This window comes from Hypanus sabinus, chromosome 18, assembly GCF_030144855.1.
Source record: "Hypanus sabinus isolate sHypSab1 chromosome 18, sHypSab1.hap1, whole genome shotgun sequence".
Classification (NCBI taxonomy): domain Eukaryota; kingdom Metazoa; phylum Chordata; class Chondrichthyes; order Myliobatiformes; family Dasyatidae; genus Hypanus; species Hypanus sabinus.
In genome coordinates, this window is record NC_082723.1 from 2204476 (window position 1) to 2218504 (window position 14029).

Genomic DNA, 14029 nt, shown 5'->3' on the forward strand with positions numbered 1-14029 from the left:
CGATCGCTTGTCCCTGTCTTACTTTAATGTGTTCTGTGCCTTTAACACTGGATCAGAGAACCTGAGCGAATTACGTTCTGTTAAGCATTTCATCTCTCAGAAAGGCCGCTGCTCTAATGGCCAAAAGACCCTGGTTCCGACTCCTCTCTCAGATTAAACATTGACCTACAAGCCTGATAAAAATTCTGACTGTCATAACTCGTTCATGATGGAATGATGAAACAGACACGGTAGACCGAACGGCCCTACCGCACGATGTCACATTTTCCTGTGAACCTTGTCACATCTTCACCTTAATCCAAAATCATCAGATTATTGGGCCTTATAGTCTACTTACCAACATCCATCTGTAAAGCAGCGTTGCAGGGTATAAGTAAAACCTCCTGCGTTCAGTTTCTGTTGACATTGTTCCGATCAACTTCCACCCAGTTTTTACATTCCACAGAAGCTGTCTAAACTGAGCAAACTGTAACACTCTCGCTTTCATTTCCGATTGACAGGATGATATATGTGTTTGAGTGTGTATGACTTTTCTTACAAATCAGACATTTATTCCCTTCTCAAACACACATCAATAGTTGTCAGGGTGGCCGAGTAGTCTAAGGCGCCAGACTCAAGGAATGAAAGTCCTTTCGTCAAACTGGAGTGTTCTGGTCTCCATCTGGGGTCGTGGGTTCGAATCCCACTCCTGACATAATTTGTCTTTAAGCATTCAATCGAGGTGACGTTGTTTCTGCAAACAAAACCTGAGTTGCTGAGGTGGATTAGAAAAACTGTTGGAGGATAAGATTATGATTTTGACACTTTTCATCGTATTGCAACAGATCACCGTATACCGAATTCTGGGTAAGTGATTTATTTATTCAGAAAAAAAAAAATCACGGTGTAGCATCTCGGCCCGAAACGCCGACTGCTTACGCTTTTCCACAGATGCTGCCTGGTCTGCTGAGCTCTTCCTGGCATACTCAGCTGTTCAATATAGAAAAGTTTCTGACGTGAAATCATTAGTTGTCAGATTATTCAATGTATGTGCACGTGAGAGTTTATTATCACCTGTTGATCAAAGGTCTGATTGCTGATGGGTAGTAACTGGTGGTGGTGCGAGTCCTTAGGCTCTTCTCCCATCTACCCGATGGCAGCAGCTCAGAAAGAGCATGGCAGGATGGTGACGACCTCTGACGGTGGATGCTGTTTTCCGAATATAATCGTTTTATATGGATCTGCATAATGTATGGGAGTGCATTTCCCGTGATGAACTGAGCCGAATTCACTAACTTTTTAAAGATTTTCCTTCAAAGGTACGGTATTTCCATACCATGTCTTGATGCAGACAGACAATAAACTCTCTACGACACATCCATAGAAGTTCATCAAGGGTTTTTATGTCATGCTGAATCACCGTAGTCTCCTAAGAAAGCAGAGGAAATATTCATTCCAACAATTTAAATTTACTGACGCGCCCCGCCTCTGATCCTCTAAAGAGATGTAGCTCAAGAAACTTTGGTTTACCCTCTGCTGCTGACAACCATCAGTCCTTGGTCTTGCCGACATGGAGTGGTAGGGTGTTGGCATATCTTGTGTAAAACGATCCCCTCTTAGTTGAAATGTATACCCTAAGAGGGGATCGTTTTGAGACATGTAAACCCTGGAATGGAGATAACTTTTGCGCGCTCTACCAATATCTAAGCCTGAAAATCTCAGAAACGTGTATCAGATTCCGCCTCACCTCCGATGCTCCAGAGAAATAGAACAAGTTTGCCCAAACTCTCGTTATTACACAAACAGTCTAGTTCAGGTAGCATCTCGGTGATGCTCTTCTGCACACTCTCCGAATCCTCGTCATCCTCTCTCTGGAGGATGGCCTGAACGGGGTGCAGCTCAATTCCAGTGCTGTGATGCTGGACGCTCTGATTCCGCACATGCTCGGCAACCTGAGAAAATGCATCACGTCCATATTCATTTACAATCCTAGGATATAGAGTGTGTTTGTATGTATACCCTCTCATCGAAGCAGTCATTCAGACTATTCCGAAATACTGCTGTTTATCTGGCAGGTGGAGAGAGTACTACAGGGGCTGTCAGGGTGGCCGAGTGGGCTAAGGCGCCAGACCTAAGGCGAGAAAGTCGCTTCCTAGTGAACGCGAATGTTCTGGTCTCCACCTGGAGGCGTGGGTTCGAATACCACTCCTCACAAAATATAATGTTTCTCACGTGCTGTTTTTATAACGCAATCACTGTAATTTTACGGAGCGACCAAAGCATGAACTGTTTGGGAGTATGAGAAAAAAAGCATTTAAGATAAAGATTTTGTTTTAGTCACAACAGAGAACCGAACAATGTGTCACAATACATGGGATTCGGGCTGCGGAGTTTGATGAAAAAGTGGCCTCGGTGAGGAGCGTCTGTGTCACCTTCTCAGCCGTGGCTGTTTGTTGGACAGAATGACATCGGGGCTATTCAGACACGTTGTTGGTCTCTATATGGAAACGGCATTTTACACCGTCGTTCTTAAGCGTACATCTGCCGTGGAGCTCAGTAACGTGCGTTTAACACCTTTCTGGATTTGGGAATATCATGAATCATTCCGGACCGGATTATATTCACTTTTTTTCTGGTTTAACAGGCCACTCTTCCTTGTTTTGCAATGCAGATGTTTTGAATCGCACAGCACGGAAAATAGTCTTCGGCCCAATTGGTTCAAAGCTCAGAGCAGAAAGAAACAGAATCAATCCATAATTCATCAATCCACTAACACGACGGCCAAAACACTCAATATGCGTAACAAAACAAACTGTGCAAAGTCAAGCGAAAGAATAACGATAATAGAAATATTAATTGCCATTTTACGTAATAATCCAGGGCGACTACGAAGTCCACTGGAGTTTGTTTAGATATAACGTCTCTCAGAGGCAACCAGATAGAACTATAGAACAACAGAATTTTCCAGCACAGAAACAGGCCTTTTGGCCCTCCTTGGCTGTGCCGAACCATTTTTCTGCCTAATCTCACTGACCGGCACCTGGACCATATCCCTCCAAAGCCCTCTCATCCTGCCCAAGTTTTTCATAAATATCAAAAGTGAGCCCGCATACACCACTTCATCTGGCTGCTCATTCCACACTCGCACCACTTTCTACATGAAGAAGCCCCCCTTTAAACTTTTCCCTCTTCACCGTTAACCTATGAACACTGTTTTTTTTTCTCTCCCCTAGTCTCCGTGTTGGCGCGTGGCCTAGTGGACAAGACATCAGACTAGTAACCTGAGCCTCAGCTGAGGCGGCGTGTTTGTGTCCTTGAGCAAGGCACTTAACAACAAATTGCTCTGCGATGACACCGGTGCCAATCTGCATGGGTCCTAGTGCCCTTCCCTTGGACAACATCTGTGGCGTGGAGAGGGGAAGGCCTGCAGCTTGGGAACTGCTGGTCTCCAATACAAACTTGCCCAGGCCTGCGCCCTGGAAAAAACCTTCCAAGGCGCAAATCCATGATCTCATGAGATTGACGGAATTTGCCTCAGTGGAAAAAAGTCTGCATGCGTTCACTCTATCAAATCACCTCTCATTCTCTGACGCTCCAGGGAATAAAGTCCTAACCTATTCAACCTTGCTCTGTAACTCAGTTTTCCAGGACTCGGCAACATCCTTGTAAACCTTCTCTCCACTCTTTCAACCTTATTAATATTTCCTGCAATTAGGTGACCGGAACTGCACAAAATAATCCAGATTCGGTCTCACCAATGCCTTACACAACCTCACCATTACATTCCAACTCTTATACTCAATACTTTGATTTATAAATGCAATGTAACAAAAGCGTTCTTTGCAACCCTATCTACTTGTGAAGCCACGTTTAGGGAATTATGTACCTGAGCTCTCAGATCCTTTTGTTCTACTGCACTCCTCAGTGCCCTACCATTTCCCTTGTATATTCTACCTTGGTTTGACCTTCCGAAGTGCAATACCTCACAATTGACTGTAGTAAAGTCCATCACACATTTTTCAGCCGATTCCTCTAACTGGTACAAATCCCTCTGCATGTTTTGAAAACCTTCCTCACTGTCCATCAAACCTCCAATCTTTGTATCATCAGCAAATTTGCTGATCCAATTTGCCATATTATCATCCAGGTCATTGATATAGATGACAAATAAAAATGGACCCAGCACTGATCCCTGTGGCAGACCATAGTCACACGCCTCCACTCAGAGTAGCAATCCTACACTACCACTCTCTGGCTTCTTCCACTGAGCCAATGTCTAATCCAATTTACTACCCCTCCATGTATAGCTAGGGACTGAATCTTCGTAACTAACCTCCCATGCGGGACCTTGTCAAAGGCCTTACTGAAGTCCATGTATACAACATCCACTGCCTTCCCTTCATCCACTTTTCTTGTAACCTTCTCAGAAAACTCTAATAGATTGGTTAAACATGACCTACCACGCACAAGCCATGCTGACTTTTTCTAATAAGTCTCTGTCTATCTAAATATTTATAGATCCTATCTCTTTGTATTCTTTCCAATTATTTACCTACTACCGGTCTATAATTTCCCGGCTTACATTTTGAGGCTTTTTTAAACAACGGAACTAGATGAGCTATCCTCCAATTCTCTGGCACCTGATCCGTGGATATCGACATTTTAAATATTTCTGCCAGGGCCCCTGCCAGGAGACTAGTCTTCTTCATGGTCCGAGGGACTACCCCGTCTGGTCCTGGGGATTTATCTGCTCTGATATGCCGCAAGACAGCCAGCACCCCCTCCTCTTTAATCTGTATAAATTCCATGAACTCCCTACTTCTTTGCCTTATTTCCATAAACTCCATTGCAGTTTCCTTAGTAAATACAGATGCAAAAAAACATTTAATATCCCTCCCATTTATTTTGGTTCCATACATGGCCGACCACTCTGATCTTCAAAAGGACCGAATTTATACCTTACTATCCTTTTGCACTTAACATACCTGTAGAAGCTTTTAAAATTATACTTCACCCTTACTGCCTAAGCAACCTCATGTCTTCTTTTAGCCCTCCTGATTTCTTTCCTAAGTATTTTCTTACTCTTTTCTCAAATGAATTTGACGTTGGCCGAGGATCGAATATGCACGATTTAAAATTATTCACGTAAAGCTCAAACATTTAATGCAGATAGTAAATGTGATTTCGAAAGTTATAAGAATAAAATTTAGACAATATAAGCGTACTAGATTAAATGTAAAGAAAGTCGCAATCGAGGTAGCACAATATCAAACAGAAATGCAGGATGCAATAGAACTGATGGATGGATGAATAGATTTTATTTTATATGTTAATGACTTGGATTTTGGAATTGATGATCTTCCAGACGGGTTTGCGGAGAGGATGAACATAGGTGGAGGTGCAGGACATCTGGAGGAAGCAGAAAAACTACAAAAGTTCGGAGACAGATTAAGAGAATGAGCAAAGAATTGGCAGAAAGTACACACTGTCAGGAAATATATGGTGCTGCACTTGAGTAGAAGAAATAAAATGTAAGATTATTTTCTCAACGCAGAGAAAATTGGGAAATCTAAGGTGAAAACGGTCTCCAGGTTCCTCGTCCAGCATTCCCTGAAGTATAATATGCAGGTTGCGAAAGTGGTGAGGAAGGCCAATGCGATGTTCGCGATCATTTCGAGTGGAGTGGAGTATGGATGCAGCGATGTAGTTTTCCGGTTTTTAAATGCACTGATGAAATGCACCTTGAGTACTGTGAGCAGTTTGGAGCCCTTTGTCTGAGACAGGGTGTGCTGTCACTGGAGACGGTACAGAGGTGTTTTAGAAAAGTATTCCAGGTTTGAAATCTTTGTCATGCGAGAAGCATGTGACATTTCTGGATCTCTACTCTCGGGAATTCAGGAGAATGAATGGTTTGCGCATTAAATCACCAGTTGTGACACTTACAGACAACTGGACAGTGTTTCCCAGTCTCTATCACTCGTGTCTCCCGGTTGACTACTGGACCGCGTCCCCCAGCTGACTACCGGGCGGTGTCTCCCAGTGTCTGTCACTAGTGTCTCCCGACGGCTCAGTCGCTTCTGCTCCATGACTAAACTTAGCTTCCTTCAGTGACAGCAGCAGCTGATAAATGTCCTGATCCCCTGCTGGAACCAATCGGCGAGAACTCTCTCGGAAAAGGGTGCCCTCGATTGCTCTAATAGTGTGGCGAAATCAAAATCAGACTTGCCGGTGGAAAAGGCGTCTTCGCGTTCCAACATGTTATCAGTCGATCCCTGTTTCCACTATCGCACATTTCAGCAAATGTAGGGTTTCCTGTCGCTCTAGCTGCTCCCAGAACGTAACATGACAGGATTAGACGGGATGCACCTCACAGTTCCTCTTTTCCGCTCATCATCATACTTAGCAGGAACTTGCACCTTCTCAAAAGCAGCTCTGAACACAGGGTGAATGGACACGGTGTTCAAAAAGATCTCTGTATTTCTCTCTTCGCATTCTCCTTGGCACCTTCTCAAAGAACAAAAATTCCATGTTTTTCAATCCAATCCGGGCTCAACGATGGTGTTGTGTCAATAGTCTCAGCTACTCCAACATATGTTTCCATAAACTCCAGCATCGACGAAAAGTAACCATCGGAAGGGTAACCATTAGTACTAAGCCGCAGAATATCAAGGGCACTCACTGGCGTCAATGGCAAGTGCGTCGAAAACCGGATGTAAGTGGATCTACAAAGCAAAGTAACTTCAGAACCAGTGGTCAGTTATGGCTCTAACATAAGCACCTTCAATTCGCGTAGATATTTCAGAGCTTGGTCCCACTAACCCTTCGGGAATAATAATTCTTAACTTTAATATGTTCCCAAATACACTGATAGTAACGTATCCTCTAGAAAACTTCATCCCATTCAATAGACAATAGACAATAGGTGCAGAAGTAGACCATTCGGCCCGTCGAGTCTGCACTGCCATTCTGAGATCATGGCTGATCATTCACTATCCATACCCAGACCCTGCCTTGTCCCCATATCTCTTGATTCCCCTATCCATCAGATATCTATCTATCTCCTTCTTGAAAGCATCCAGAGAATTGGCTTCCACCATCTTCCGAGGCAGTGCATTCCACAGCTCCACAACTCTCTGGGAGAAGAAGTTTTTCCTCAACTCTGTATTAAATAACTGACCTCTTATTCTCAATCCATGCCCTCTGGTACTGGACTCTCCCAACATCTGAAACATATTTCCTGCCTCAATCCTATCAAATCCTTTAATTACCCGAAACGTTTCAATCAGATCCCCTCACAATCTCCTCAATTCCAGTGTGTACAAGCCCAATCTCTCCAATCTCTCTGCGTAAGACAGCCCTGCCATCCAAGGAATCAACCTAGTGAATCTACGCTGCACTTCCTCAAATGCCAGAATGTCCTTCCTTAAACCTGGAGACCAAAACTGTACACAATATTCCAGGTGTGGTCTCACCAGGGCCCTGTACAAATGCAAAAGGACATCCTTGCTCTTGTACTCAATTCCCCTTGTAACAAAGGCCAACATTCCATTTGCTCTCTTCACTGCATGTTGCACTTGCTCATTCACCTTCATTGACTGATGAACTAGGACTCCTAGGTCTCTTTGCATTTCTCTCTAACCTAACTCTACACCGCTCAGACAATACTCTGCCCTCATGTTCCTGCTTCCAAAATGGATAACTTCACATTTATTCACAGTGAATGACATCTGCCAAGTATCTGCCCACTCACCCAGCCTATCCAAGTCTCCCTGTATTCTCCTAACGTCCTCTTCGCATGTCACACTGCCACCCAGTTTAGCATCGTCAGCAAACTTGCTGATATAGTTTTCAATGCCCTCATCTAAATCGTTGACATAAATCGCAAAGAGCTGTGGTCCCAATACAGAGCCCTGTGGTACCCTGCTAATCACCTCCAGCCAGTCCGAGAAACACACATTCACTGCTACACTTTGCTTTGTATCTGCCAACCAGTTTTCTATCCATGTTGAAACCCTGCCCCCAAAGCCATGAGCTCTGATTTTACTCACCAATCTCCTATGTGGCACCTTATCGAATGCCTTCTGAAAATCTAGGTACACGACATCCATTGGCTTACCCTCGTCTAACATCCTTGTTACACCCTCAAAAAACTCCAACTGATTAGTCAAGCGTGATTTGCCCTTGGTAAATCCATGCTGGCTCGGCCTAATCCTATTACTGCCATCAAGATGTGCAACTATTTCGTCCTTAATAATGGACTCAAGCATCTTCCCCACGACTGACGTTAGGCTAACAGTGCGATAGTTCTCCTTTTTCTCCTCCCCCCCCCCTCCCTCTTGAAAAGTGGGATAGCATTAGCCACTCTCCAAACTTCAGGAACTGATCCTGAATCTAAGGAACATTGGAAAATGATTACCAATTCATCCACAATTTCCTGAGCCACCTCTTTTAGAACCCTCGGATGCAGACCATCTGGACCCGGGGATTTATAAGCCTTCAGTCCTATCATTCTACTCACCACAGTATTTTTCCTAATGTCAATCTGTTTCAAGTCCTCTGATAACTTATGACCCTGGCCCATCCATACATCTGGGAAATTGCTTGTGTCCTCCCTGGTGAAGACAGATCTAAAGTACGCATTAAATTCTGTTGCCATTTCCCTGTTTCCCATTACAATTTCTCCCAATTCATTCTTCAAGCGGCCATCATTGTTCTTAACTATCTTCTTTCTCTTCACATAGCTAAAAAAGCTTTTGCTATCCCCTTTTATATTCCTGGCTAGACTGCGCTCATACCTGATTTTTTCTCTCCGTATTGCTTTTTTAGTTAAGATCTGCTGTTCCTTAAAACTTTCCCAATCATCAGTATTCCCACTCATCGTAGCCCTGTCATACTTCTTTTTCTTTAATGCTATACAATCTCTGACTTCCTTTGTCAACCACTGTGGCCCCTTCCCCCTCTTTGAATCCTTCCTTCTCATTGGAATGAACTGCTTTTGCATATTTTGTATTAACCCCAAGAATATCTGCCACTGCTAATCCACTGTCTTTCCTGCCAGGGCATCCGCCCATTTAACTTTGGCCAGCTCTTCCCTCATGGCTCCGTAGTCTCCTTTATTTAATTGCAACACTGACATCACTGATCTGCCCTTATCCCTCTCAAATTGTAGATAAAAACTTCTCATGTTATGATCACTACTTCCTGATGGCTCATTTACTTCAAGATCACTTATCAATTCCTGTTCATTACACATCACCAAGTCCAAAATAGCCTCGTTCCTGGTTGGCTCAAGCACAAGCTGTTCCAATAATGCATCCATTAGACACTCCACAAACTCCCTATCCTGGGTCCAGCACCTACCTGATTCTCCCAGTTTACCTGCATGTTGAAATCTCCCATGACGACTGCATTAACTTTAGCACATGCCAATGTTAACTCCCTAATCAACTTGTATCCAATATCCACGCTACTGTTTGGGGGCCTGTACACAACACCCATTAAGGTCTTTTTACCCTTGCTGTTCCTCAGCTCAAAATACACAGTCTCTACTTCCCCTGTTCCTAAGTCACCCTTTGCTAAGGACTGAATCTCATTCCTCACCAACAGGGCCACCCTCTTCCCATATTTCTGTCTCTACGATAGCACGTATACCCTAGTACACTCAATTCCCAGGCCTGATCGCCTTGCAGCCATATCTCCGTTATCCCAACAATATCGTAGTTCCCCATTTTCATCTGAGCGTCAAGCTCATCTGTCTTATTTCTGACACTACGCGCATTCAAGTACAGAATTCTTAGCCCATTCCTCCTCTCTTTGCTTAAAACACTGTCTATTGTACCTAACCCAGCTCCTTGAACTTCCATCGGGCTAATTGCACCTTGAATTTTGATGACCTTCTCAGGAGCACCCAGGCATTCTACACATTTAACCCCAAGCTCCTTCTGACCAACCCTCTGTACATGTAACTTTTCCAACACATGTTCTGTCCTCACCTTTCTCCTTTACACAATTAATATTTGGGAAACGTGTATTCCCCACCTGTCCCTTATCCCTCATCATATCATCTTCTCTTGTATTCTGGATCCCTGCCCCCTGCACATCTAGTTTAAAGCCCCCCCGAGCAGCACTGGCAAACATTCCTGCAAGAATGTTAGTACCCCTCCAGTTCAGATGTAGACCGTCCCTTCAAAACAGATCCCAACGTCCCTGGAACAAAGACCAATTATCCAAAAACCTGAACCCTTCCTTCCTGCACCATGCTCTCAGCCTCGTATTAATGTGCATAATCATTCTATTCTTCGCCTCACTCGCACGTGGCACAGGTAGCCATCCCGAGATTGTCACCCTGGAGGTTCTGCCTTTCAGCTTCACACCTAACTCCCTAAACTCTCTAAGCAGGACCCCCTCACTGACCTTACCTACATCGTTCCTTAACTGTGTCCCTCTGTAGTTTTACCTATTTGCTTTGCTGTTTGATTAACCGCTGATTCACTTTCCGAAGACTTTCCAGTCTTTCTCTGTACCGCTTAAAATGTCTATCTTCTCCTCAGTTGCAACAGAAAACACTGTCGCTGCGTTGTTCTAAGGACGCTGCTCAGTAGCAGCCCTCGCCTCGGTACATCGCACCAGTGGGTCTGGCATCCTATTGGCCCTTGGTGCTTGGTGGCAGCTCCAAACAATATCATCCGAATTACGTTCGTCCTCAAATGTTTCTCGTCGACTTGCAAAACCCACATTTGTGTGCCATTAAGGGCGTTTTAACAACAGAGGCTACTGCCGAGAACTTTGCTCTGATGATGGAGGACGCTTGCTCCTCCATTTTGTTTTCCTGCTCTGTAACTTCCCTGAGTAATTAAGTATAAAGATGGAGGAGGCCGCATCCAAATACGCAGAGCAATCACCCCATGTGACAACCAGCTCTTCACAATTTGCTTTTCCTCAATATCTCTTAGACCGTTGAATGCACCCTTTGTAGATCAAACAGTGCAGCAGCTTCACAATCTGAAAACGTAGGCAAACAATTTAGCTCCTTCTTACTAAAATGTGTGCCTAAACTTCACCGGAAGATCAGCTGCGCTTTCAGCAGTGTCAATAGCATCTTCCAGAGCTTGCAGGTAATTCGCTGATGTAGCAATAGATTTTCTGCCTTTAGGAAACTCGCTATATCAGCAGACGGACCGTTCAAGCTCTCTACCAGTCTCAGTTTTCTCATATTATTCATCCAGTAAATGAGAATTCTGCTCAGCTCAAGCTTCATATTATTCATCCCCATCGGATGTGTTCTTGATGCCACCGAACCTTCCAAGCCTATAAAACTGGCTCGCCGAATAAATACCTCTGCATTTATCAGCCAGAGATGTAAAGACAAACCGAGTTCATTATTTATATCAACTGCTGAATGAATCATTAGACCATCAGACAGCTTCTTCGCCTCACTCTGCAGAAACGAGAGTAACTTGTCTTTGGCGTCAGTTACGGAAAACTCGACTTCCAATTCAGCACTCTCTCCTTTACTCCCTCCTCTCGGAAAGTATGGACGGCCCATGGCCCCGTCTCTCCAGATACTACAATGCGAAAAGGCAGAACCACTTCCGTCAGGTCATCGCCTGTTTGGATAAAACATATTTACCCGCCGTTTAGTCAAGCTACTGTCCCATCATCGTAATGTTCACTAATATTTACGATAAGTAAAACCCTTAGGCAATTAATTAATCTGGTCTTTTCCTCACTGACTCCTTCGTCCTCTCTCGCCCCTTGTGGCTTGTCCTGTTTACCGGGAATGTGAATTTCATGCTCAGCTTCCTGTCTGGCAAGCTCCTTGTGCTGGAGGGAGGAGGTCCTGTGGCGGTTCACTTCACCTGTCAACGTGCAGAGGAAACATCCTCCAGCACCCTACGGCCTACTGTTTGTCGGGAATTCGCAGACCCAGCCCACTCCCATCGTTTCCTCCTTGTCCAGAGAACTTTGGTTTTCTATAGAACTCTGTTCAGGCGTGTGTGTGGAATATTGCATTTGCTTTCAGTCGCTTCATTATAGGGAGGATGGCGAGGATTTGTAAATGGTATAGAGGAAGTTATAAAGAGGACATTTAGGCTGAGGTCTACAAGATCCCAAGATGCAGAAATTGCACAAACTTGAACTGCTGTTTCCGGAATGGCAGAAACCAAGGCAATAACTGAGAACATCATTATTGTCGTAAAAGGACGTGACGTTGACGCTTTATCATTCTCTGGTTAGGTTCCATCTGGTGTTTAAAATTTCCTTCGGTCTCCCCATTATAAGAAGGAGACCAAAGCTTTGTAAAGAGTTTCGAATGTTTATGGGAAGGAGATCTCAAAGAAGGATTTTCAGGAACTTGTGTTATTCTTTCCAGAATAGCAGCCACCAAGGGGAGATGGAGAGGCTCATAAATACAGTTGACAACTGTAACCTTTCTCACAGTATCGGAGAATAGGGGACATGCAGTTGAACTGAGAGAAGAAAATGTTCAAAAGAGATTTATGGAGAAATGTTTAAAATAAAACAAAACAGAGAGTTCCGGTTGTCTGGGAATGAAGGCACTGGTACTTATGAGATTCTGAAATAGGCAAACAAATTCACAGAGAAGGAGGGGATATTGACAAACCTCAGGCAGGGTGATTTGTTTAATTAGGCATCATCTGCTTAATCATATCAGCCCAACATGACAGACTAAGGGCCTCTTCGTGTACCGCAATGTATAACTTGAGAAATAGTTATTAATGAGGGAAATTAATTTTCCACTCCATTGTGAGTATTATTTCCTTCATTCTGACTCTGTAACCCATTATGATCTTCATTCAGTCGAAACATTCTCCCAGCAAGCGGTCCGAATTACCTCACAGAATCTATTAATGCTCCTCACAGTTTAAGAGGAAACAGGGCTGTCTCATTCATTCTCCACTCACAAAGGTAGCCTGCCATCTCTTGAAGCTCCACACACGTCACCATGTGGGGAATCACAGACAGACCCCGTCCTGTCACCGTGTGGGGAATCACAGACACAGACCCCGTCCCATCACCGTGTGGGGGAATCACAGACACCGACCCCGTCCCGTCACCCTCTGGGGAATCACAGACAGACCCCGTCCTGTCATCGTGTGGGGAATCACAGACACATTTCCCGTCCCATCACCGTGTGGGGGAATCACTGACACAGACCCCGTCCTGTCACCATGTGGGTAATCACAGACACAGACATTGTCCCGTCACCATGAGGGGGAATCACTGACACAGACCCCGTCCCGTCACCGTGTTGGGAATCACAGACACAGACCCCGTCCCGTCACCGTGTAAGGAATACTCCCGTCACTCTCTCTTTTGCATGGATAACTTTTTTGGGGAACTGTGACTAGACCTGGAAATAATACTCAATGTGCATTCAGGCAGAGGGATTAATTTAATGAGACATCACTGGCATACTTACGTCAGCCCAGCACCACAGGCCAATGGCTTCCTCCTGTCCTGCACTTTTGTATGTTATAACTGAGGACGGAATCACTGATTAAGGGCATTTGTTTTCCACTCCTTCCTGAATATCCGATCCTTCATTCTGGGACTGTGACACATGGTAATATAACCGTCATTCAGGGGAAACATCCTCCCTGCAATTGGTCAGAATGATCTGAAAAATCCGAGCAATTCTCCACACAATTCCAGAGAATGTAGACTCAATCTCCCCGCACACAGCAAATGTACCATGCCCGGAACTATACTGTCAGTGTGAGGGATAGTTTCGGCCCCCTCTTTTCAATAGGGATAACTTTCACATGGAAGTGTAACAAGACCTGGGACTAATATTCAAGGTGCATTCTCACCACGCCCAGTAGAACTCCTTCCAGTAAGACATCTCTATAAATCTTCTACAATTCTCCTGCATCGCAACACAAAATACTGTTTGGCTCCCTAATTGACTGCGGTACCTTAATGTTAACTTCTTAGTGATTTCTTGACAACGACCGTTTGGTCCCTCCGAACCGTTCACGCTGGACCCATGTAAATATTGATTTACTAGTTTGTCCCTCTGAGAGTG

General features: G+C 44.4%; 1 non-coding gene across 1 annotated transcript; it reads left to right on the plus strand.

Annotated features, from left to right (window-relative positions):
• The first annotated feature begins 580 nt into the window (after positions 1 to 580).
• trnal-caa (transfer RNA leucine (anticodon CAA)) lies at positions 581 to 694 on the plus strand. Its single transcript has 2 exons — positions 581 to 618; positions 660 to 694. It is a non-coding gene; the product is annotated as a tRNA-Leu (tRNA).
• The last annotated feature ends 13335 nt before the right edge of the window (positions 695 to 14029 follow it).